This window comes from Mustela putorius, unplaced genomic scaffold (assembly GCF_011764305.1).
Source record: "Mustela putorius furo isolate JIRA1106 unplaced genomic scaffold, ASM1176430v1.1 tig00003859_pilon_pilon_pilon, whole genome shotgun sequence".
Classification (NCBI taxonomy): domain Eukaryota; kingdom Metazoa; phylum Chordata; class Mammalia; order Carnivora; family Mustelidae; genus Mustela; species Mustela putorius.
The window spans coordinates 17,453,439-17,479,007 of NW_025422011.1; the positions used below are offsets into that span (position 1 = coordinate 17,453,439).

The 25,569-nt window shown below is 39.3% G+C and overlaps 1 protein-coding gene across 3 annotated transcripts in view; it reads left to right on the top strand.

Moving 5' to 3' along the window:
• The window catches only part of CCDC34 (coiled-coil domain containing 34), a 118,248-nt gene that overhangs the window by 55,877 nt on the left and 36,802 nt on the right, over window positions 1-25,569 (top strand). For 2 of the 3 annotated variants that reach the window (XR_006602263.1, XR_006602264.1), the window contains exon 7: window positions 24,786-24,922. The gene's annotated coding sequence lies outside the window, so the exon portion shown is untranslated. Of the gene's footprint in view, window positions 1-12,467; window positions 12,486-24,785; window positions 24,923-25,569 lie in introns of those variants that run through there. The other variant, XM_045066113.1, reaches the window with a different exon arrangement.

The following is a 25,569-nucleotide window of genomic DNA, read 5'->3' on the forward strand; positions in this document are numbered from 1 at the left end:
AAGGCCCATATAGTGATGGTTCCTGCTTCCACCAACCAGAGTCCAAAATCTCACTATCATTAATTCATTCAGCGGAGTACTCAGAAGAACTTTGCCTCAGTAGCGGGACAAAATTAGTCTGAGAATAAATGCTTCCATTTTCCCACATGGCAAGCCTTAACAGCAAGACCAACAGAATCAAATAGTTTCCAAATAACTTTACTGTATTAGAAGACTCAAGGATATTTAATAGCCAAAACCTGGAAATGTCCATCATTATATGATAAACAAATAGCTATATTACACAATGGAATACTACTCAGCAGTTTGAACAAATAATATGCTATAGACACACAATATGGATGGACCTCAATGTAATTTTATACTTAGTAAAAGGAGCTAGACTAAAAAGAATATATACCATATAACTTCATTTATGTAAATTTCTACAAAATGCAAGCTAATCTATACTGACAAAAAGTGGTGGTTGCTTGAGGATGGGGTTTTGGGATTGGCAAGGTAGTTCTTTCAGGAGGATTCACAAAAAGAAAATTTGGGGGAGGTGATAATGCATATTTCCATTATTTTGAATGTGGTGATGTTTCACAGTTGTATACATATGTCAAAATTTATCAGATTATATATCTTAAATATGTACAGTTTGTTGAATCTCAACTGCACTTCAGTAGTGTCTTAAAATTAAAAAAAGACACAAGGAAAGTTCAAAAGTAGCCCAGAAACTTATGAAGAACAAGGTGTGGAGGGGCTTGCCTTACCAAGATCTAGGACATTATAAAGCTATAGTGACTCAGACATTGTATTGATCCAGAGGTAGACAAATGGATGCATGGATCAGAATAGAGGGCATAGAAACAAACAAACCGAATAATGCATGCAAGCTTGATTCATGATGAAGTCATTGCAGTTCACTGAAGAAAAGATTAACCATATAATAAATGGTGCTGGAAAGATCCATGTAGATTAAAAAACAAAATTATATCCCTACCTTGTACCATACATAAAAATCAATTTTTGGTGGGTAAAAGAATTAGCTGTGAAAGGATAAGCATAGAGATTTTAGAAGACTATGTAGTTTAATACAACCTTCTGATACAGAAGGAGTTTTTAAAACATTAAAGAACAAACAAAATGCAATTCACAGGGGGAAAAGACTGATAAATTCAACTATATTTCTCATAATTGCAGTTCATTAAAAACCATATTGAACAAAGTCAAAGGACAAGCCACGAAGTGGGTCATAATATTTGTAATTCATTTCCAAAAAGGATCAGCACTTCAAAAATGTTAAAGGACTTCTATGAATATATAAGATGTAGATAACCTAATAGAAAAATGGCCAAAATATATAAACAGGTATTTCAGGGAGGAAGAAACACAAATGGTCCATAAACAGGAAAATATGCTCTATCTTATTAGTAACTATGGAAATGCAACTACAGTGTGCTACCATGTAATATCAACAAATGAGAAAAAATTTTTAAAGTTTATATGATAAACAAACTGAGGGGTTGGGGGGGGGGTTTGGATGAGCCTGGTGGTTGGGTATTAAGGAGGGCACATATTGCATGGAGCACTGGGTGTGGTGCATAAACAATGAATTTTGGAACACTGAAAAAAAAATAAAGTTCATTTGTCACCAAGTTAGCAAGGCCTTGGAACAATGTAACTTATATGTCCTGATGAAGAGAGTATAAATTGAGAGAGTGCCATGGAACATGGTTTACATTACCTAGGACAGTTAAAATCTGTACATGCTTTGTAACCTAACAGTGTTATTCCTAGGTTTATGTCCTAAAGCCATTTTAATTTTTTTTTTATTACAGTCAGATCACACTGGTGGGTGAATCAGCCTTAAAAACAAAAACAAGAAATGTAGACAAGAATATGATAGAATTAAACAGAACAGAATAGAAATAGAAAATATCGGGATGTATTGCGGATGATAAGGTGGTGTATTATTTTGCTAAGGTTTTGGATTGCTGTTAGTAAGGTTTTGTATTCTATTAATAATGTTGGATTATGTTGTAAAATATATTTCTTGTTATGAGTTGTGTTAAAAATTTTTTGAAAGCCATTTCCCTAAAAGAAAGCTTTAATATGTACTAGGACACAACTACAGGAATGTCTAAATAGTATTGCTTATGATAAAAACAAGCTGAAAATAGCTCAGATATCCAACAGTAATAACATATAAATAAATTGTAGATTAGCCATGTAATAGAATACTATACAGATATAAAAGTGAAGGAATCTTGTGAGTTATCATGAAATGAAATACTCAACAAAAGTGAAAATAAAGGAACTCCCACTATATACACACCAAAAGAGGTAAATCTCAGAAGCATAATACTGAGCAAAAGAAATGCCTCACAAAATATAACCAGTATGATTTCATTTACATGAAATTTAAAACTAAACAATACGTTGCTTAAGTCTCCATACATAGGTGTTAAAACTGTAACGAAAGGCTAGCGTTTACTCTTGGGTGGGAGGGAGAGACAATGGAGGTGTACACCAAATATCCCCATTTGAAGGTACTAACAGTGCTCTATTGACCTGGGTGATGGGCACACATGGGTTTGTATTTCTATGATTATTTAGCCCAAACAGATGTGCTTATATGTTCTTTTATGCATGGTGAATTTCACAACTTAATTAAGGTAGAAACAAGCTAAAGAGAGCTTAATTCATGGAGTAAGATCCTTGAGGCAATACATTCGGTCGTCTTCAGAGCACAAGCAAACAGACATTTCTTGAACAGAAAGAAGGGCAACCCCTATTCTGAGAGCAGCACAGAAAGCAAAATAATGAGAACAGTTGCAGGTATGATTTCAGTTAGACGTATGGGTGAGAAGATACAGTGGAAAGCTTGATGGAATTAAAGTCTGATGAACTCTTTCTAAAAATATCATTGAAATTTAATTTTTTGAGAACAGTATTGGCCTAATGTAAAAATGACGCTCCATATCTGAGTTGTCCAATATGGCAGCCATTGCCACATGTGCCAATAACTGAATGTTTGTAATGTGCGTAATATCTTGACGAACTGAATTTTTCATTTTATTTCACTTATTTTTTTTTACTTTTTTTTTTTTTTAAAATTTCTTTTCAGCATAACAGAATTCATTGTTTTTGCACCACACCCAGTGCTCCATGCAATACATGCCCTCCTTAATACCCACCACCTGGATTCCCCAACCTCCCACCCCCGCCCCTTCAAAACCCTCGATTATTTTTCAGAGTCCATAGTCTCTCATGGTTCACCTCCCCTTCCAATTTCCCTCAGCTCCCTTCTCCTCTCCATCTCCCTATGTCCTCCATGTTATTTGTTATGCTCCACAAATAAGTGAAACCATATGATAATTGACTCTCTTTGCTTGACTGATTTCACTCAGCATAATCTCTTCCAGTCCCGTCCATGTTGCTACAAAAGTTGGGTATTCATCCTTTCTGATGGAGGCATAATACTCTATAGTGTATATGGACCACATCTTCCTTTATCCATTCATCCGTTGAAGGGCATCTTGGTTCTTTCCACAGTTTGGCAACTGTGGCCATTGCTGGTATAAACATTGGGGTACAGATGGCCCTTCTTTTCACTACATCTGTATCTTTGGGGTAAATACCCAGTAGTGCAATGGCAGGGTCATAGGGAAGCTCTATTTTTAATTTCTTGAGGAATCTCCACACTGTTCTCCAAAGTGACTGCACCAACTTGCATTCCCACCAACAGTGTAAGAGGGTTCCCCTTTCTCCACATCCTCTCCAACACACGTTGTTTCCTGTCTTGCTAATTTTGGCCATTCTAACTGGTGTAAGGTGGTATCTCAATGTGGTTTTAATTTGAATCTCCCTGATGGTTAGTGATGATGAACATTTTTTCATGTGTCTGATAGCCATTTGTATATCTTCATTGGAGAAGTAACTGTTCATATCTTCTGCCCATTTTTTGATATGATTATCTGTTTTGTGTGTGTTGAGTTTAAGAAGTTCTTTATAGATCTTGGATATCAACTTTTTGTCTGTACTGTCATTTGCAAATATCTTCTCCTATTCCGTGGGTTGCCTCTTTGTTTTGTTGACTGTTTCCTTTGCTGTGCAGAAGCTTTTGGTCTTGATGAAGTCCCAAAAGTTCATTTTCACTTTTGTTTCCTTTGCCTTTGGAGATATATCTTGAAAGAAGTTGCTGTGGCTGATATCGAAGAGTTTACTGCCGATGTTCTCCTCTAGGATTCTGATGGATTCCTCTCACGTTGAGGTCTTTTATCCATTTTGAGTTTATCTTTGTGTATTTTATTTCACTTCTGTTAACTTAAGTTCAAATCACCACATGAGACTAGTAACTACATGTTGGAAATCTTCATTCTAGCACTTCAGTGAACTGATCTTTTTGATCTTTAGATAGCATCACCAGGCAAAATGGCCAGGAAGAACTCCCTTTTAGGTAAACAAATGGGTGGAACCTTTTTCTCTCACAAAAACCTGACTCAACTTCCAAAGACATCTAGCAAAACCTAGTAGTTCTCCTAGAAGAATTGTGGAGTAGGAGTTTAGTGGAACAGGAAGCAGGGGCAGAGAACAGAGAAGTCAAGTGAGTTCCCATTTGGGGACCTGTTGTATATTCAGCTATCCTGCTGAGAGTGAAAATTAAGTTTGGGTAGAGGCATGGGGAGGGTGAGAGCAAAATGTTGAAAAGTATTTCACAAAGTGGAATAGCCACATCACTGAGGATACCTAGAGGCAATTTTCCTGGGAACATAGAGTTGTTTGTAAATTTTGATAGTTATGAATTTATTTTAATGTAAAGGTTTTCTCCATTTATAGTTTTGTTGTTATTTTGATATATATTAAGAAAAAGCAATTATCACATCACACCTAATATTTGATGGATATTACTTAAAGAGCAAAACACTGTTTTAAAGTTGAGTCAACTCAGAGAAGGGTATTTAGTAAATATTAGTTCAGGTGCTGCTTTGATATAACAAAAATCCCAAAGGTTGTGCTCAAAATTTTGACAAACTTCGATTTAAATATAATACCCAACAGGGCAGCTGGGAAAAGTCAATGCTATGCTGAGACTCCATCTGCACATGAAATCACAACTTCACTGTGACTTAGGCAGTAATTCTTTATTGAGAAGCTCCGTGTTTTCATAGGGATATTGTCAGTAACTGCTGAAAAAATTGGATTTGCGAGAATCAAGGTAAGCAGGATAAACCGGAGGGTGAAACAGTCCTCCCCCCCCTTTTTTTTTGGCTTAAAACAACACAAATGTATTATTCTGCAATTCTGGAGGTCAGAAGTCTGACATGGCTCTCCTTGGGCTGGGATCAAGATGTTTGCCAGGGTGTCTTCTTTTCTGGGAGCATCAGGGGAAAATCCCTCTACTTGCCTATTCAGCTTCTAGAGGCTGCCTGCATTTCTTGGCTCATGGCCCCGTCCATCTTCAAAGCCAGCTTCAAAGTCAGCAATGTCAGCTGAGTACTTCCCCGGCCGTCATCTTTCCATTTCTCTCCCACTTCCCTTCCCCTGTAGTCCATTCTTTTTTTTTTTTTTAAGATTTTATTTATTTATTTGACAGACAGATCACAAGTAGGCAGAGAGGCAGGCAGAGAGAGAGAGGAGGAAGCAGGCTCCCCACTGAGCAGAGAGCCCAATGCGGGGCTCTATCCCAGAACCCTGAGATCATGACCTGAGCTGAAGGCAGAGGCTTTAACCTACTGAGCCACCTAGGTGCCCCACCCTGTAGTCCATTCTTGAGTTGAGCAGCTCCTACCCCACTTGCTGGCCTTGCTGCATATGCAAGAGGAGGGGACAACAACATATATTTTAAAGAATCTAGCACGGTCATAAAGTTCTGAACTCTGCTATGGAAAAGGTGAGAGTTGTTAACTACTAGAGCTGAAGACATCTTTGGGGTGACATTTCACCGGGTGAGAAGTGTTGATGAGAAGCTGAGGGAAGTTACACTGTGAAAGCTTGGAGGGAGGGAAGGGTGTGATGAGTAGAGGTTGTGTGAGATGATCTAGAAAGATCTTCCTCACTTCTTCCTAATAGCCTCGATGGCTGGGTGGTCCTGTCACTGGAGTGCTGCATTTTACTCAAAGATTAATACATCCCTTTTAAACTGTGCCATCCTTTCTGGGAGGGCTGAGGCATGAAGTGGTGATCATTGCTTAGGTTTGTTTATAACACAGTGTAAACTGTGGGCATGGGTCACAGAATAGAGGACAGAACTTTTCATCAGAACATTCAAGGATCTGGAACCTGAGATTGTCTATGTGGAGTGTTTTAGCGCAATGTCTCAGGTAATCAGAGGCCACCAATTAATTAGGGAGGGAAAGGAGCAGTTTCCAGAGTGGTCACTCAGAGATGACCATTCACATAGTCATTTGTCTAGTATCTATTGAGTGTATTATAGTGCTGGTGGCTATGTTGGATGTTGGAAATACAGTGATCCAAATAGACATGGTCCCTACCCTTATGGAGCTTATGTGGAAAAGACTTACATGATCATCCCTGTTGATTTGGGCTTTTCCAAAGTCATTGGAAATGCTAGGATGAAAAGAGTTGAAAATTTAGAGGCAATACTGGTTTTTGTTCCCTGAAAAAAGTCATCTATATATTATGCACTATGTTGCTTCTTTAGATTCTTTACAGAGCCAGCTCGGGAGACCGTGGTATGCTCTTACATTTGAAAAAATGCTTTCAAATTACTACTTTCCTAGAAACATCTCAGTTTGCCACTAATCCCAGGCATGCCTGTGGGAAAGTTAGGATGCCTTGATGGCAATATCCGCAGGCTTTTCCTTAAATGTTAGCAAATATATACTAATTTGTTCAATCCTTGTAAATACTCTGAACAATGGGGTGAAGAGGAAACTGGATAAGCGTGGAAAACATCATAATTAAAGGAAAGAGTAAAGAACTTCAAAGTTCATGCTCTGAGTTCTTGATATCTCAAGATTATATCCAGTAGATGTCAGTAACTTTTTAACGTGGGGTCCTTGGCAATTTAGAGAGTCAGTAGACACCCTTCAGGGTGATCCAGGTATTTCCTGTATACGTCTGGGCCAAAATTCTCATCAGATTCTCAAAGGGACCTCCTGAAAGTCAAGAATCACTTCTGTAGATCCCTTAAAAAGGCTTCCATGAGTGCTTTCATGAGAATGGTCTTGGATGACTTTGCCCAGTGGCCACAGATCACAAGGCAGTGCAGCAGGACATGGGAGGCCCAGCTCCAGCTCCAGCACACTTGTTAGAGTCACGTGACTCTACACGCCTTGGCCCATTTGAGCCTCAGTTTCTTGTCCATTAAACAGGAGAAAGGATACTTTTATTTTTTACGTTTCTGTGTTGAATGCTCAGACCTACGTGCAAATGCTATAGAAACTTGAGGATACTTTCTAAAAACTAGAAGCCTTAACAAAGTGTTTACTATCTATACCTGTAGCGGTGTTAAGTTCTTGGTCACTAGAGGGAGCTTTAGGATTCAGGGGAGAGAAAGCCAGGGGCGTCTCTCCTTGAAATTTTAAGTTCTCTATGACAAATTCTTTAAAAAAACTTTTGCATTTTATAGCTATGCATTTAGGTTTGTCTTTGTTTTTTTCTTTTGTTGTTGTTTGTTTGTTTTTTGTTTTTTAGAGAACAATGTGTAAAAGCAAATATAACCACAGTTCCTTGTGACACAGGTTTTCCCGCCCAATATTCCTTCTGAGTTTTTCCCTGGTGGAAAAAAAAAAAAAAGGTAGACAATAACTTTCCAGAAGGCTATAGGAAGAATGCACTTTTCCATCAACAAAGATGATTCATTATAAATTCTATGACACGTGGCAATGGTGGTTTGAGGATATTTGTACCCAGGAGGATGGGGAAGTCCATTGTCTACCTTTGGCCTAGTGTTAATTTGCATTTCCTGGTGGCACTTTCTGCAGTTCTCCTATTAGAGCTTCCCTATTGGAAAGAGTGTGGCTGTTACACCAGAGGACCCAGAACAGTTTAAAGGAGGAGCTGTCAGGGAAAGAAGCTAAGCTTGTACATTAGGGACTCAGAATCTTGCTGACTTACAATTTGTTCTGGAGCAATTTTTGTCCCCTTGTAGGACCTCAGTTTCTCTCTCTGCTTCTGACCAATACCACATCCTCTGCAGCCCATGAATATACACCCCATGGTCAGATGGTTTTTCTTTATGAAGTAGGGGACGTTAGATGACCAGATTCAGGCCCCACATAAGGCCAGGCACAGATTCGTAGGAGCACAAAGCTCTTGTATCTATCTGATTTTCAATCCAAATGTATTTGGAGAAGGTGGGGTCTTGATATTTCTCTTCCTTCTTGCCCTCTGGGTTGAATTTCAGTCCTGCAGTGAAACAGATGACTGCAGAAAATGACCATCGTCATGATCTCAGGGTCCTGGGATCGAGTTCCGCGTCGGGCTCCCTGCTGGGCGGGGGAGCCTGCTTCCCTCTCTCTCTGTCTACTGTGATCTCTCTCTCTGTCAAATAAATAGATAAAATTTAAAAAAAAAAAAAAGAAAGAAAATGACCATCGTTTTTTTCCCATGTGCATTTGCATGTAAATACTTATTTGTAAAGACTTAATTGCTAATACCTGCTACCAAAACTGGCCAATGAGACTGTCAGGCACAGATGTACCAAATTTTCTTGATTCTAGGATATACTCTCATGAACACTGCCCTCCTCAATTTTACTTTTTTTTTTTTTTTAAAGATTTTTATTTATTTATTTGACAGAGAGAAATCACAAGTAGACGGAGAGGCAGGTAGAGAGAGAGGAAGGGAAGCAGGCTCCCTGCTGAGCAGAGAGCCCGATGCGGGACTTGATCCCATGACCCTGAGATCATGACCTGAGCCGAAGGCAGCGGCTTAACCCACTGAGCCACCCAGGCGCCCTCAATTTTACTTTTTAAAAACGGAATCATGTTTGATTTATTTAAAGAACTGTTGACCACCCCTCCTAAAAAGCTATCTTAAATCTAGGTTGATTCCTGTGATCAGTGGCCTTTTTGAATTGAGGAAGTGTTCTAGGAAATACTTTATTTTTGTTTTATACATTTTCCACATCTGGATGCTGAAAAAGTTCCCTCTCCTACTACATCCATGCCTTCTCTGGGGCTACTGGTGTCTCAGAAGTTACCCCAGCAGAAAGGTTTTGCCTCCATGGACAAAGAGGCAGGAGGTTGCAGGTAATAAAGCATGAGGCCCTGCTAGACTTGTTGACAGTAGCTTATGACAAACAGCCACCTCTCCAGGTACAGGCACTTGTGGAAGTCTCTCTTCTCCTTTTCCCTGACGTCTAATGACTAACCGACCCTCATCAGCTGACTTGGGTCAGAACAAACCAGAGGGTCTGCCAGCCCGTTTTAAGCACAGCTGTACTATGTTAGCAGTAGGAAATTTTCTAAAACAATGCAAATACTTGATTAGTGATTTCATTAATGAATACAGTCTGAGTCATTATCTCCCTTTTTTGTTTTCCAGAACTTACTGTTTCTTCTTAAAGCTTTTAGGGGGTGAAGGTCAGAAGGTAGGCAATAGAATCATTGTTCTCTAGTTTAGCACTTCTCAAATTTTAAGGCACATATGAATTATGGGGGAAGCTGTTTAATTTTTTAAGTTGTTGTTTAGATTCTAGTTTGTTCACATACAGTGTGATATTGGTTTCAGGAGTAGAATTCAGTGATTCATCACTTACATATAACATCCAGTGCTCATCACAAGTGCCCTCCTTAATACTGATCACCCATTTGGCCCATCCCCTAACGTCCCCTCCAGCAGCCTTCAGTTAGTTCGCTATGGTTAAGAGTCTCTTATGGTTTGCCTTCCTCTCTCTTTTTTTCTGCTTCCCCTAGGTTCATCTATTTTGTTTCTTAAATTCCACATATGAGTGAAATCACATAGTATTTGTTTTTCTCCGACTGATGTATTTTGCTTAGTGTAGTACACTCTAGATCCAGCCATGTTACTACAAATGACAAGATTTCATTCTTTTTGATGGTTGAGAAATATTCCATTGAATATATATACAAACCACATCTTCCTTATCCATACATCAGTTGATGAGTGTTTGGGCTGTTTCCAGAATTGGGCTATTGTTGATAATGCTGCTATAAACATTGAGGTGCGTAAGCCCTTTTGAAGATTTTATTTATTTATTTGACAGAGAGAGAGAGGGAGAGAGAATGCATATGAGCAGGGGCAGAGGGAGAGGGAGAAGCAGGCTTCCCACTGAGCAAGAAGCCCAATGTGAGACTCAATCCCAGGACCCTGGGATCATGACCTGAGCTGAAGGCAGCCGCTTAACTGACCGAGCCACCCAGGCATCCAGCATAAGCCCTTTTGAATCAGTACTTTTGTATCCTTTGGATAAATACCTAGTAGTACAATTGCTGGGTGATAGGGTGGTATTTTAAGATATTTTTAAAAAATTTATTTGACAGACAGAGATCACAAGCAGGCAGAGAGGCAGGCAGAAAGAGAGAGAGGAGGAAGCAGGCTCTCCGCCGAGCAGAGAGCCGATGAAGGGCTCGATCCCAGGACCCTGGGACCACAACGCAAGCTGAAGGCAGAGGACCAACCCACCGAGCCACCCAGGTGCCCTGATAGGATAGTATTTTAAACTTTTTTGAGGATTTTAAAATTTAATGTATTTTTAACTTTTTGAGGAACCTCTGTACTGTTTTCCAGAGTGGCTGCACCAGTTGGATTCCCACCAATAATGTAAGAGGGTGCCCCTTTCTCCACATCCTTGGGAACATCTGTTGTTTCCTGTGTTCTTAATTTTAGCCATTCTGACAGATGTGAGGTAGTAACTCATCATGGTTTTGATTTGTATTTTCCTGATGAGGAGTGATGTTGAGCATCTTTTCACATGTCTGTTGGCCATCTATTTGTCTTCTTTGAAAAAAAGTCTATTTATGTCTTCTGCCGATTTCTTAACTGGATTTTTTGGTTTTTGAGTGTTGAGTTTGATAAGCTCTTTAAGATTTTGGATACTAGGGACGCCTGGGTGGCTCAGTTGGTTAAGCAGCCGCCTTCAGCTCAGGTCATGATCCCAGCATCCTGGGATCGAGTCCCACATCGGGCTCCTTGCTCAGCAGGGAACCTGCTTCTCCCTCTGTCTCTGCCTGCCATTCTGTCTGCCTGTGCTTGCTCGCTCTCCCTCTCTCTCTCTCTGACAAATAAATAAAATCTTAAAAAAAAAAAAAAAGATTTTGGATACTATCCCTTTATCAGAGATGTCTTTTGCAACTAGCCTCTCCCATTCCATAGATTGCCTTTTAATTTTGTTGATTGTTTCCTTTGCTATGTAGAAGCTTTTTTTTTTTTTTTAAGATTTATTTATTTATTTTAGAAAGAGAAAGAGTGGGAGGGAAGGGCAGAGGGAGAGGGAGAGAGAAACTCAAGCATACTCTGTGCTGAGTGTGGAGCCCTACTCAGGGCTCGATCCTGTGACCCTGAGATCATGACCTGAATGGAAACCAAAAGTTGAATGGTCAACTGACTGAGCCATCCAGGTGCCCCTAAAAGCTTTTTTTTTTTTTTTTTAAATTTATTTTACCCTGAAACTTTTTATGTTGATGAAGTCTCCAATAGTTTATTTTTGCTTTTGTTTCATGGGGGAATCTTGTTAAAATGCAGATTCTGATTTAGCAAATCTGGGAGTGGGGTGGTAAGAGCTGAGGTTCTGCTATGTTGCAGAGCTCCTAGGTGGTAACATTGCTGTTGGTCTTTGGACCACACTGAGTAACAAGGCCCTCGTTAATTTTTATCTCTCTTTCCTGTTTCAAGCTGACTCATGTCAGTAGGATTAAGAATACCTCTAATCTGATCTGCAGGCACTGTCAGAAATGAAAAAAGAGTAAGTAATGATACTAAACCCATGGGAAATCATGAGGTCATGGATCCTATCTTCTGAATTAACAATTAAGTTTGGTAAGCCATGACTTTGAATTCTAACGTAATGCAGTGCAAAATTTTGAGAAAAGAACTGTAGTGTGCACAAATGCAGAGAACAGAATTCAAGCATATCTGCTTTTTCTTATAAGATGGCAAAGCAATTGTTTATTTAAGGTCATTATTAATATTTATTGGCAAGTATCATGTTCTCTACTGCATGTAAGTAGGAATCTGGTGGGGACTACCTGAGAACTTATGTAGCAATTCTTCCGGCTCTGAATCATCTGCATACTTTACCTTTATCTTCACTACTAGGAATCCTGTCTAATTATTGCTTATGCAAAGGGATGAATCTTCCTTGGTATGAAGAAATTTGCGGTGTCTCTTGAATTTTTTCAGGACAGCTATTTTTGGTACTTCTCTACTAAGTTTTTGGACCTTTAATTTGGTTTATTATGTTGCTTTGGATCTGTTATTATTTCCACAATTTCTGTTTTCTTGGGTAAACTGTCAATTCATTGTAACTGTTGGTCATTTCTTCTATTTTATAGGACTGGAAAATGGAAGTGAATTGTAAACTTTCAGGTCCAATCTCCTCCTTGAATTTCTACAAGCCAGCCTCTGCTTGAAACACACTGAATGATGGGGATTTTAGTATGTTACATTCTATCCTGGAATACCTCTGTTAGGAAGTTTTTCCTAATTTCAGTCAACAGTTGTCTCTCTGTGGCTTTTGTGTACTGGCCTGGTTTTACTCACTGGAAGCAATTCCTTTGTCTTGAATAGAATATGGATATAACACATATTGTTTAATAACTGATTTGTTCATGCCCAGCCCTTGGGGGTTACCAGTACCTTTGGAGTTTCCTCGTGCAGCAGGGTAGTCTTCAACGTCTGGCTCAAGGAATAAACCTGGGGTGAGGCTAAGAGTGGCACTGCCAGCCAGAGCGTGAGTCAGGAGAAGGCAGGACAGTCACTGCCCACAAGTCCTTTATGTTGCTTCATTCCAGGAGCTTGAGATTTTCTGCATTTCTTTCTCACTTTCAACCTGACTTAAGCTTTCGATGAAATTCAGGATAAGAATTTATGATTACTCATGAATTTTCACACAACCACATCATTGGATAGGAATCTTAGAAATGATTCCAATTTCCAAAATAGTTATCTTTTCTTTAGTTATCACCTAAAACAAAATTTAAAACTGGCAAATTTTGACTCCAGTCTTCCTCTCCTATGCTCCTTTAAGGACCATTCTACCTTTCCTATTTGATGTTCCACAGTTAACCTGATATGTAAGGCTCCCCCCCAGGCAGGATCAACCTATGGTTTTGGGCCCTTCACTACCTCTTCTCTTCCTTTTCTCCTCACCAAAACCTACCTGTCCAGTGTGTGATTCTCTCAGCAGCTGGTTTTATCCAATATGACCTTGTCTCTTAATGTGTTTTGGTCCCTTAACAACACTTGGTAATGTGTAAGAAAACTCTTGTTTATTTTCCTGTCTCAGCACAATAATTCCTAAATCCAGTCAAACACATGTCTTCCAATGGCCCCTAGGTGGTAGTTTTTTAGTGGGGAGGGATAGAATTCATGATAAGATCACAGATGAAAAATTGTTTTGGCTCCCTTAGTACAATATCTTGCTTTCTCAGAAATAGCAGCAAGGTGCCTTAGTTACCCAACTCTCATTAGAACATGCTATGCTTCTTGTGCCAGAGTTACTGAAACTGTTCCTCTCCTGAACAATACAAAACACACACACATACACACATATACTCAGGAGCACAATTCTTTTTAATTGGCACTAGATAGGATATATTAGTATCCCTCCCTCCATAAGAAATGGGGGGCCCCTTAGTACAACTGTGTATCATTTATCTCCTCATTGTATGGTACTAGTTCTGTTCTCTATAAACAGTACTAACAATAAGTCTTACTGCTTGGGGTTATTGATTACAGCTACTTTCTTTGTTCCAGGTAGTGTGACTAGGGCTTAACAGGCTTCTCATTTATTGTTCATAAAACCCTGTAGTGTAGAAATGAGAAGGGATTCATAACTACAGATTGTAATAAAGATAAATAAGAAGATAGTATTATGCCAATAGATTTAAAAAGACAGAAATGATGAATGTCCTAGAAAAATGTGACTTACGAAAACTATCCCAAGAAGATATAGAAATAGGAGTACAGTCTTTATCATTAAAGAAGTGGAATCAGTTGTTAATAGTTTACCCCTTGGTCCTTCCATAGGACCAGATTGGCTAAACTAAACATGTTTAGTTTGGCTAAACATTCAAGGAACAAATAAACATATACTAATGCCAATTTTATCAAAGAGCAGAAAATAGGGAACATTTTCCAACTGATACAAGGAGACCACCAGAAGGAAAGATTATGAACTGACCACATTTATAAATATATGTGTATAAATAAGCAAAATACTATATGCTCAATATCCCTAATCACCCAGGGAAATGCAAATCAAAACCACAATGAGATATCACCTCACACCTGTCAGAATGGCTAAAATTAAAAAGACAACAACAAATGTTGGTGAGGATGTGGAGACAAAGGAATTCTCATGCACTGTTAGTGGAAATGGAAACTGATGCAGCCACTGTGGAAAATAGTATGGAGGTTCCTCAAAAAATTAAGATAGAATTACCATGTGATTCAGTAATTTTGCCCCTGAGTATTTACCCAAAGAAAACAAAAACATGAATTCAAAAAGATCAAAAAGATACATGCACTCCTATGTTTATTGCAGCATTATTTACAATTATTATTGTAAATAATAATTTACATAATTGCATTATTTACAATTGCAAATGTAATTGCAAATAATGCATAATTGCATTATTTACAATTGCCAAGATATGGAAGCAACCCGTGTCCATAGATAAATGTATAAACCTTCATTTTATATATATATATATTTTTATATATATATAAAATGGAATATTTTAATGGAATATATATATATATATATATATATATAATGGAATATTACTCAGCCATAAAAAGAATGAGATCTTGACATTTACAGCAACATGGATGGACCTATAAGATGTAATGCTAAGAAAATAAGTGAGAGAAAGATAAATACCATGTGTTTCACTCATATGTGGAATTTAAGAAACAAAACAAATGAATAAACAAAGAAAGAAGGGGCGCTCTTAAATACAGAGAACAAACAGGTGACTGCCAGAGGGGAGATGGATGAGGGTATGAGTAAAATAAATAAAGGGAATTAAAGAAAAAAATTGGATTTATCAGAGGAATGCAAACATGGTTTGACATGAAAAAGATTTAGGGAGAAAAACCATGTAATTGTCTCAATAGCACTTGATAAAATTTAATACCTATTTATAATTAAAACTCTTGTAGCCAACTCCAAGCAAAATAGGAATAGAGAAACCTTGCTTAATTAATGAAGGGTGTCTACTAAAAACCCAACTAAATATTTTTAAGGAGGAATTGTTAAAAAATTTTTCAGAAATAAGACAAAGACTCCTTTTGTCAATGGCGGAGGATGAGGAGAAAGGCTATAGAAATAGAGAAATGGTACCATCTTCATTGAGGTGATGACTCAGTATCAAGCAGATATCAATTCTCCCAAGTTAACTTAGAAATTGCAACAAAAATCTCAGTAGAGTTTTTCCTAGAACTTAATCAGGTAATTGTAAGCTTGATATGAAAGGTCAGAGGTCACTATCAAAAAGAGGAAATGCCCTTCAACAGTTGAATGGATAAAGAAGATGTGGTACATATATACAATGGCATATTATTCAGCCATCAGAAATGATAAATACCCACCATTTGCATCGATGTGGATGGAGCTGGAGGAGATTATGCTAAGTGCAGAAAGTCAAGCAGAGAGACGTCATATGGTTTCACTCTATATAGAACATAAGCAATAGCATGGAGGACCATAGGGGAAGAAAGGTAAATCTGAAGGGGGAGAAATCAGAGAGGGAGATGAACCATGAGACACTGTGGACCCCAGGAAACAATCTGAGGGTTTCAGAGGGGAGGGGAGTGGGGGGAGTGGGTGATGGGTATTGGTATATGGCACATGCTATGATGAGCACTGGGTGTTATACGTAATTAATGAATCATTGAACACTACATCAAAAACTAATGATGTACTATACAGTGGCTAATTGAACATAATAAAAAAATAAATTAAAAAAAAGAGAGAGACAAGATGGTGGGGAGGGTTGTTGGGATTATTCTACCAGATAAAAACTTATTGTAAAACTGTAAGTGATTAATGTTGTGTGGTGTTGTGGCAGGAATAGACAACAGAGCCCATAGCCCAACTCACAAAGATATGTAAAGTCAGCATATGAGGAATGTGACATCAATGTGGAAAGATGGTAGTATTGGGGATAAGTGATACTAGAAAGACTGGTTTTCTGTTTGGAAAAAATATATATTCTGTTCTTACCTCATGTTTTAATCCAAAATAAATTCCAGATAAATTATAAATTCAAATATCAAAACTGAATAGTTAAACCTTATAAAAGAAAATACAGGAGAGGGGCGCTTGGGTGGCACAGTGGGTTAAAGCCTCTGCCTTCAGCTCAGGTCATGATCCCAGGGTCCTGGGCTCGAGCCCTGCATCGGGCTCTCTGCTCAGCAGGGAGCCTGCTTCCTCCTCTCTCTCTGCCTGCTTCTCTGTCTACTTGTGATCTCGGTCTATCAAATAAATAAATAAAATCTTAAAAAAAAAAAAAGAAAAAATACAGGAGAAATATTTCTATGATTAGGGCATTTTTTTCTATTCTTAATGTTTTGATTTTTTGATTTCTAAACAAGAAGAAGGACAGATGAAAAGATTGATAAATGTGATCCATTAAACTAAAAATAAAGCTTCAGGACACAAGAGCAATCACTGTTTGTGAGGATTAAATCTATTAATACATGAAAAGCAGGTTAAGATTTTTACTGTGTGCCTGAACATATAGTAAGTACTACAACGTATTTACTATTATTATTACTTTTATAGAGTATATTCCCCCACACTAATTGCAATAAAGCTAGTCTTACTGTGTATTTTTTCTCTTTAAGACACACATTTTCTAGATAGGCAGCAAATAATGTAACTAAAGGAAAAGAATATTATCTGAAAAACAGTATGAAAATAAGTGTTTTACTCTTAGACAGACTTGGCTATTATTTTAATACTGGAATATTTTCCATGGGAACCAATCTTCATTTGCATAAACTCTGTAGCTTGTGGTCTTTTCTTGGTAATGCTAACATAGAACAGATTCTTCCTGGTGACTTGTTTTGTGTGCCCAAGAATGTAGTTACTGGCATCTCATAGGAATGTAACTGCTGGCAGCACGCACCCCAGCAGGTCTGAGACTGCCCACTGCTGGGAACCAAACTGGTTAGTGTGGAAACCAGCAGACTTCTCTGAATTCACTTTTGACATGGGTCATTTTACTTTACTTTTTTTTTTTCTTTAAGATTTATTTATTTATTTGAGAGAGAGAGAGAGCGTGTAGTGGGAGGGACAGAGGGAGATAGAGAGAGAATCCCAAGGAGACTCAGTGCTGGGTGCAGAGCTGGATGTAGGGCTTGATCTCATGACCTTGAGATCATGACCTGAGCCGAAACCAAGAGTCAGATTCTCAACCGACTGTGCCACCCAGGCACCCCCCATTTTTCTTTTCCATCTAGGTCCTTCCACATTTATCTTTTGCAGGCTGCTAAAATAAACAAGTGAACCCAGTCTATGTTAGACTGTGCCCAAATATTGGTATAACCAAAAGACAACACTTGTAGAAATTCTGGAGGTCTTGCATATTCATCATTGACAGATAGAAATCAGAATATTCTGAGCTTATGGGAAAAAAAGTCATTCCTCAAAATATTATTTCTGGCCCCTTAGCTGAGGCCCTAACAATTTCAAAAGGCCATCTCTTTAAAAACCAAGCTCTTCTGCATTACAAATAAAGTATTACCATGCACCCCTTCAGCAGCAGGGAACCATAGCACAGTTCAGAAGGTCAGATGTGACCACAGTATCTCTTGTTATTTCAGAGCTCACATGTGTTTGCCTTGGCGCCATTTCCCTGGCATTTGGTTTCCGTTATTTTTCCACGGACTTGGCTTACAGGAATCAAGCATATTTTTAAGAATAAGCGAAGTTCATAAAGATGAAGTATTCTGAACTGGTGGTGGCTGGACACAGTGGGTGGGAATGCGTGCTTCCCAGCTTACCTTCGGTAGCATGCACTGACCCTGCATATGGCGAATGTGAGTAATAGGGAAGGCAGAGGGCTGTCCCACTCAGCAAAGCTGACCAGCACCTCCCTCTCTCTCCCCAGCCAGACACCAGCTAAGTTCAGCCATCCTGGTTCAGGCTGTCTACTGAAGCCAAAGCTAAGCACTCAGGAGAGTGAAGGGCCTCCCTAGATGAAGTGGTTTCCATTTCAGCCTTGGTGACAGCTGATTGTTGTCAATGGTAAAGTACTGTCATTGGCCCTTTGCTGTGACTTGTTTTGGTTTCTGCTTGGAGCTCTCTCCAGAATGTGTCTGGGAAATAGGCATTTACTCTCTACAAAGCACAGTAAAGATCACTACTGTGTGGTTGCACTGATGGCAGAGAACTCAGGGTCAGATTTTATCAGTCAGTAGGTGCATGTGGTAGAAGAGGTACGAGACAGGTTGGAAGGGATGGAGTGTCGTGCAGTAGTTCCCAAGCTTGTCTGCACATTGGGATTACCTTAGGAGTTTCAAAAACTACCCACAACTTGTGTTCTACCTCAAGGGGCTGTGCTTTCATTTGTCTGCAGTCACCTGGACATTAGAAATTTTTTTTTAAAGATTTTATTTATTTTATTTGACAAAAAAAGAGATCACAAGTAGGCAGAAAGGCAGGCAGAGAGAGAGAGGAGGAAGCAGGCTCCCTGCTGAGCAGAGAGCCCGATGCGGGGCTCAATCCCAGGACACTGGGATCGTGAGGCAGCGGCTTAATCCACTGAGCCACCCAGGCACCCCGACATTAGAAATTTTAAAATGTCCCCAGGTGATTGGGGAACCTCTGATTTGATGGTGAAGAGCCCAGACTTTGAAGGTGCATAACTTATTTGAGTCCCAACTCCAACATTTAGTAGCTGTGTGACTGACCAAGCCATGAAAGCTTTCTGAGGCTCAGCTTTCTCATCTCTTTTCCTTTCTGTGGTGATGGATATTTAGTATAAACATGCTATTTTTTAATACAAAAAAATGTTTGATTAATAGAGATCCAGCTAGCAGTGCAAGCTCCACCATTTCCTTGCTGTATACTAGAGAGGTGGAGTGGGAGAGCTACTAGTATGCGTTTTGGACTCATCCTGGTCTGGGTTTGACTCTTAGCTCCACTGCTTGTTCTTAGGTAAGCATATTTACTTCCAGGGCTTCATTCCCTTTGTTGTTAAAATAGAGGTTTTCCCTTACCTTATAGGATTGATATGAGAATTAAATGACATGATACACTTCTCATTTAGGTTAAGTAGTATGAGGTTACCTTCTTTGTGTACGTTAAACATGGTAGAATATCAGCAATTTCATTTGTTTAATCTACTATTAAGTCTTCAAAGTTCTCAATAGTAGTAACTATTATTATTATTACCAATAATCAGTATGATCTTAAGGAAATTACTTTACTTCAGAAGGATTCAGTTTCCCCATCTGTAAAATGGACACATTAAGATTTTGCCTTTTTCGTAGTATCTGTTAAAAGGTTTAAATGGGAGGGTGTTTGTGAAATCACTTTGAAGATTATAAAACATTGAGAAAATCATGTTAACTGATGAAATGTTCTTGGAAACTGGATATCTCATGTAAATAATGGTAAATATTCTGGGAAATTCAGAGGGGTGTGTCTATACAGTATGAAGCTTAGTAAGGGAATTGAGTCACATAGAGAAGCTGTTGTTGGTCTTTGGGATTTAGACAGGAAATCATTTTTTAAGCCTACTCTAAATTCAGCACCATTCTGGCATCCAGGAGGACAAAGCAGAGCAGCTATTGGCTCCTGCCAGGGGCAGAACTGCATTATGATTGAGAAGATGTATTGGGCTATCTGTGTAGGAATATCTAACACTTAGGTAATGCCTACCACATGCCAGACTGCTAACATTCCATGCATGCGCTATGTCATCTCATCCTCTGTGAGGATCCCAGTTTTTCACTGGTGAGGAAAGAGGGGCACAGAGAGGTTAAATAACATGTCTAAGTCACATGGGCACAGGCACAATAATGAAAGACAAACAAGAAATGAGGATAGTGAAAAATGCTTTTGACAATAAATAAAGTCAAAATCATCACAAATAGAAACAAATAAATCTACAGCTCTTCTGTGTTCTTCTATCCTTCACTTTTTTTTTTTAAAGATTTTATTTGTTTATTTGACAGACAGAGATCACAAGTAGGCAGAGAGGCAGGCAGAGAGAGAGAGGAGGAAGCAGGCTCCCTGCTGAGCAGAGAGCCCGATGCGGGGCTCGATCCCAGGACCCTGGGATCATGACCCGAGCAGAAGGCAGAGGCTTTAACCCACTGAGCCACCCAGGCGCCCCTATCCTTCACTTTTAATGTAGACCTCTAAACCAGAGCATAAACATTCTTCATAGGAAATGTCTCCTGGCTTAGACTGAGGACTGATGAACCATAGGTTTTGGTTCTTGACCTCATTTTCATCCCTGACACTTTGGGTGGCCTTGGGTGGGAAAATAACTTCCCATGTCTATAGTTTCTCTACCTCTAATATGGGTCTAATAATGCCTCCCTTTAAAGCAGTTCGTGGAGGCTAATTATCATAAAGTCATTTTTCGGTGTGTGCTTCTGATCTACACTGGAAACCCAAAGGGCCACCCAGATTTCAGCCCTGTGGTAAAATCTTGGCTTCTCTTGGACAGAGACAAGAGTATTGCTTCTTGGTGGGCTTCCAAACTGTCTTGCTGTCTGCTCTTTGCACAGGGCAGTGCCGGATCTCTTTTTTTCACATGCAGCGTTACTTGAAGTAGGTTACCATAAATACCCTGTGGTCAAGGAGTAAGTGATACCATTTATTATAAAGTTACTTGGGAAATAGTTTCAACTAATAGGGATCATTAAGGCAGTGATTATGTCACCTGATATGCTCATGATCCAGTGGGGAGAATACTGTTTAACATAGGAAAAACTTACATAGGATTGACTTTCAGTGGAGAGACCGTGGCTCCTGTAGATTATAGGGCCTACTTCTCCATGTGTGGTCCACAGTCTAGCATGTCACCTGGGAGCTTGTCAGAAATGCAGAATCTCAGGCCCCATGCCAACACTAACTGAATCAGATTCTGCATTCGAACACCATCCACATGTGGGTGGAAGGCCTGCGAAAGCACGAGAAGTACCACCTGCTTGGACCAGTAGCAGTGATGACACAGTGTGTGGTGGAGCTGGGAATCCAGCTGAGGTTTCAGATGCCACTGCTCACGTTCTATCCTCTCTGCTGCTCTGTGCCCTCTCAGGTCATGCAGGTAGGGTTTGGTTTATTGCTGAAATGCACTCTCACCTTCTGGTAAGAATTCTGACCATGGCTCCTACAGTGGGGTAGGTACTCCTCAATTAAGAACATGTCTTGATAGGGGCGCCTGGGTGGCTCAGTGGGTTAAGCCGCTGCCTTCGGCTCAGGTCATGATCTCAGGGTCCTGGGATCGAGTCCCGCATCGGGCTCTCTGCTCAGCAGGGAGCCTGCTTCCTCCTCTCTCTCTCTCTGCCTGCCTCTCTGCCTACTTGTGATCTCTGTCAAATAAATAAATAAATAAATCTTTAAAAACAAAACAAAACAAAAGAACATGTCTTGATAAAAGCAGCTTTTATCACAGTATTTGTAGTCTCGTTACATTTTTATTTGCTGCCTTTAGTTTTTAAAAATCTCAAGATATTTTCTTATCTGAAAAAACAAAAAGTAAGAGAGTGGTGGGGGGGAAGGAGGGTAGGAGGTTAATAGTAGAGGAAGGAAAAGAAAGAGAGATAAAAGAAGAGAAAGAAGAGGGTGCCGGGGTAGCTCAGTTGGTTAAGCGACTGCCTTTGGCTCAGGTCATGATCCTGGACTGCGTTGGGCTCCCTGCTTGACAGGGAGTCTGCTTCTCCCTCTGACCTTCCGCCTTCTCACGTTCTCTCTCTCTCTCTCTCACACACACACACACACACAGACACACACACACACTATCTCTCTCAAATAAATAAATAAAATCTTAAAAAAAGAGAAAGGAGAGAAGAAACAAGCATTTAAAGAAACCAAATATTTAATAGTACACATATCCATCCTAGTTGTGGGGTGTATTCATTTTTTTGGTTAATCTTCAAGGGTAGATGCTTTATGTTTTATTTCAAAAATTTTAAATGGAAATCTTTTTCTAGTAATTGAATAATATCAGTGAAAGTGTATGCCCAATTTTTCCTTTTATTTCTTCCCATTGAGTTTGTTTATTTTATTATGTATGTTAGTCACCATGCAGTACATCATTAGTTTTTGATGCAGTGTTCCACAATTCATTGTTTTCATATAACACCCAGTACCCCATGCAATACTTGCCCTCCTTAATACCTATCATTGAGCTAAACCATCCCCCCTCTGAAACCCTCAGTCTGTTTCCTGTAGTCCATATAGTCTCTCATGGCTCGTCTCCTCCTCTGATTTCCCCCCTTTCATTTTTCCCTTCCTTCTCCTAATGTCCTTCATGCTCCACATATAAGTGAAACCATAAGCTTTACACCTTAAAGAACTGGAGGAAGAACAACAAATAAAGCCTAAGCCAAGCAGGAGAGAAATAATTAAGATGAGAGGAGAGATCAATGAATTAGAAGCCAGAAATACAGTAGAGCAGATCAACGAAACTAGAAGCTATTTCTTTGAAAGAATTAATAAGACCAACAAGCTACTGGCCAGGCTTATCCAAAAGAAAAGAGAAAGAACCCAAATTAATAAAGTTACGAATTAATAAAGGGAAGAGATCACAACTAACAACAAGGAAATAGAAATAATTATTAGAAATTATTATCAATAACTATACACCAATAAATTAATCATCCTGGGGAAGTGGATGCCTTCCTGGAAATCTGTAAACTACCAAGACTGAAGCAGAAAGAAACTGACAATCTGAATAGACCAATAACCAGTAATGAAAGTGAAGCAGTGATCAAAAACCTCCCACAAGGGATGCCTGGGTGGCTCAGTTGGTTAAGCAGCTGCCTTCAGCTCAGGTCATGATCCCAGCGTCCTGGGATCGAGTCCCACATCGGGCTCCTTGTTCCGCAGGGAGCCTGCTTCTCCCTCTGACTCTGCCTGCCACTCTGTCTGCCTGTGCTTGCTCTCGCTTGCTCTCTCTCTGACAAATAAATAAATAAAATCTTAAAAAAAAAAAAAAAACCTCCCACAAAACAAGAGTCCAGGTCCTGATGGATTCCCAGGAGAATTCTACCAAACATTCAAAGAAGAAATAATACCTCTTTTCCTGAAGCTGTTTCAAAAAAATAGAAACAGAAGGAAAACTTCCAGACTCATTCTATATGAGGCCAGCATTACCTTGGTCCCCAAACCAGGCAGACACCTCATCAAAAAGGAGAATTATAGACCAATATTTAGACTAGCTCTTTTGTGCTCTTCTATCCTTCACTTTTAATGTAGACTTCCAAATCAGAGCATAAACATTCTTCAGAGAAAATGTCTCCTGGCTTAAACTGAGGGCTGATGAACCATAGGTTTTGGTTCTTGACCTCATTTTCATCCGTGACACTTTGGGTGGCCTTGGATTGGAAAATAACTTCCCAGGTCTATCATTTCTCCACCTCTAATATGGGTCTAATAATGCCTCCCTTAAATCATGTCATGGAGGCTAATTATCATAAAGTCATCCATAAAATGATGCCAAAATTCTCAATAAGATCCTAGCTAAGAAGATCCAACAGTACATTAAAAGGGTTATCTATCATGACTAGGTGGGATTTACTCCTGGGATGTAAGGGTGGTTCAACACTTGCAAATCAATCAGTCTGATAGAACACATCAATCAGAGAAGAGACAAGAGCCATATGACCCTCTCAATTGATACAGAAAAAGCATTTGATAAAATACAGTATCCTTTCCTGATTAAAACTCTTCAGAGTATAAGGATAGAGGGAACATTCCTCAATTTCATGAAAACCATCTATGAAAAACCCACAGCAAATGTCATTCTTTTTTTTTTTAATTTTATTTATTTATTTGACAGAGAAATCACAAGTACACTGAGAGGCAGGCAGAGAGAGAGAGAGAAGGAAGCAGGCTCCCTGCTGAGCAGAGAGCCTGACGCGGGACTCGATCCCAGGACCCTGAGATCACGACCTGAGCTGAAGGCAGCGGCTTAACCCACTGAGCCACCCAGGCGCCCCACAAATGTCATTCTTAATGGGAAAAGATGAGAGCCTTTCCCTTCAGATCAGGAACATGACAAGGATGCCCATTCTCGCCACTCTTGTTCGACATAGTACTAGAAGTCCTAGCAAGAGCAATCAGATAACAAAAAGAAATAAAAGGTATTAAAATTAGCAAAAAAGAAGCCAAACTGTCTTTCTTCATAGTTGACATGATAATTTAACCATGTCTTTAACTCAAAAGACTCCACCCTAAAATTACTATGACTGAACTAACTTATTTTTATAGACTATTAAGGTAAGCAAGCCATGATGAAGTACCCCAAAATCTTCCTGTCGTTCTGACTTGGTTTTGATTGTTAGACTCATGAAGCAGCACATAGCTGTTTCATTTATTCCTTTTAAAGATAACTTGCACTATAGCCAGAATGGTCTTTGAAAAATGCAAGTTTGAACTCTTGATAAATTATTTTTTCTAGGCATCAGTGACTATTATCATGAAAAGACAAGCAGGTATTATATCCCTCCTAATGGAACTGTCACCTGGAAAAAACTCTTGCCAAAAAGATAGAAGCTGAATTTCATCAAGATTCAGTACCTAATTACCAATGTACAGGTAATGTAGAAATCACTTAACTGTAAACTGGGTCTTTTTGGAATGTGTGTTCTTGGGTCAGTCTGTCTTGGAATCCAGCTGCCATGCATGTTATGAGAAGCTCAGATCACATGGAGAAGCTACATGTATTCACTTTGGTTGACAGCTCCAGCTGTGCTCCCAGCTGATGGTTGTCATCAGCTGTCAGCATGCAAATGCACCATCTTGGACATCCAGCTAACACATGGTTACAACTGCATGAGAGATCCCAAATAAGAACAACCTACCTGATCCTGATCCCTGTCAACTCATACAACCAAGAGAGTTAATAAGAAGTATTTTGAGGCATTAAGTTTCGGATGATTTTTTAAATAGTGTTATGGACTGACTATTGTCCACTCCCCATTCATTATGTTGAAGCCCTAATCCCCATATGATGGCATTAGGAGTGGGGTCTTTGGATAGTAATTAGATTTAGATGAAGTAATGAAGACGAACCCCCATGATGAGTTTAGTGTCCTTAGAAGAAGGCAAGAGACCAGAGCTCATTCTGTCTCCCTGTCTATGTGAAGACAAAGTGAGAAGGTAGCCTCCTCCAAGTCAGGAAATGGTTCTCACCAGGAACTGAATCTTCCTGCTCAGTGTGTGTATGTGTGTGTGTGTGTGTG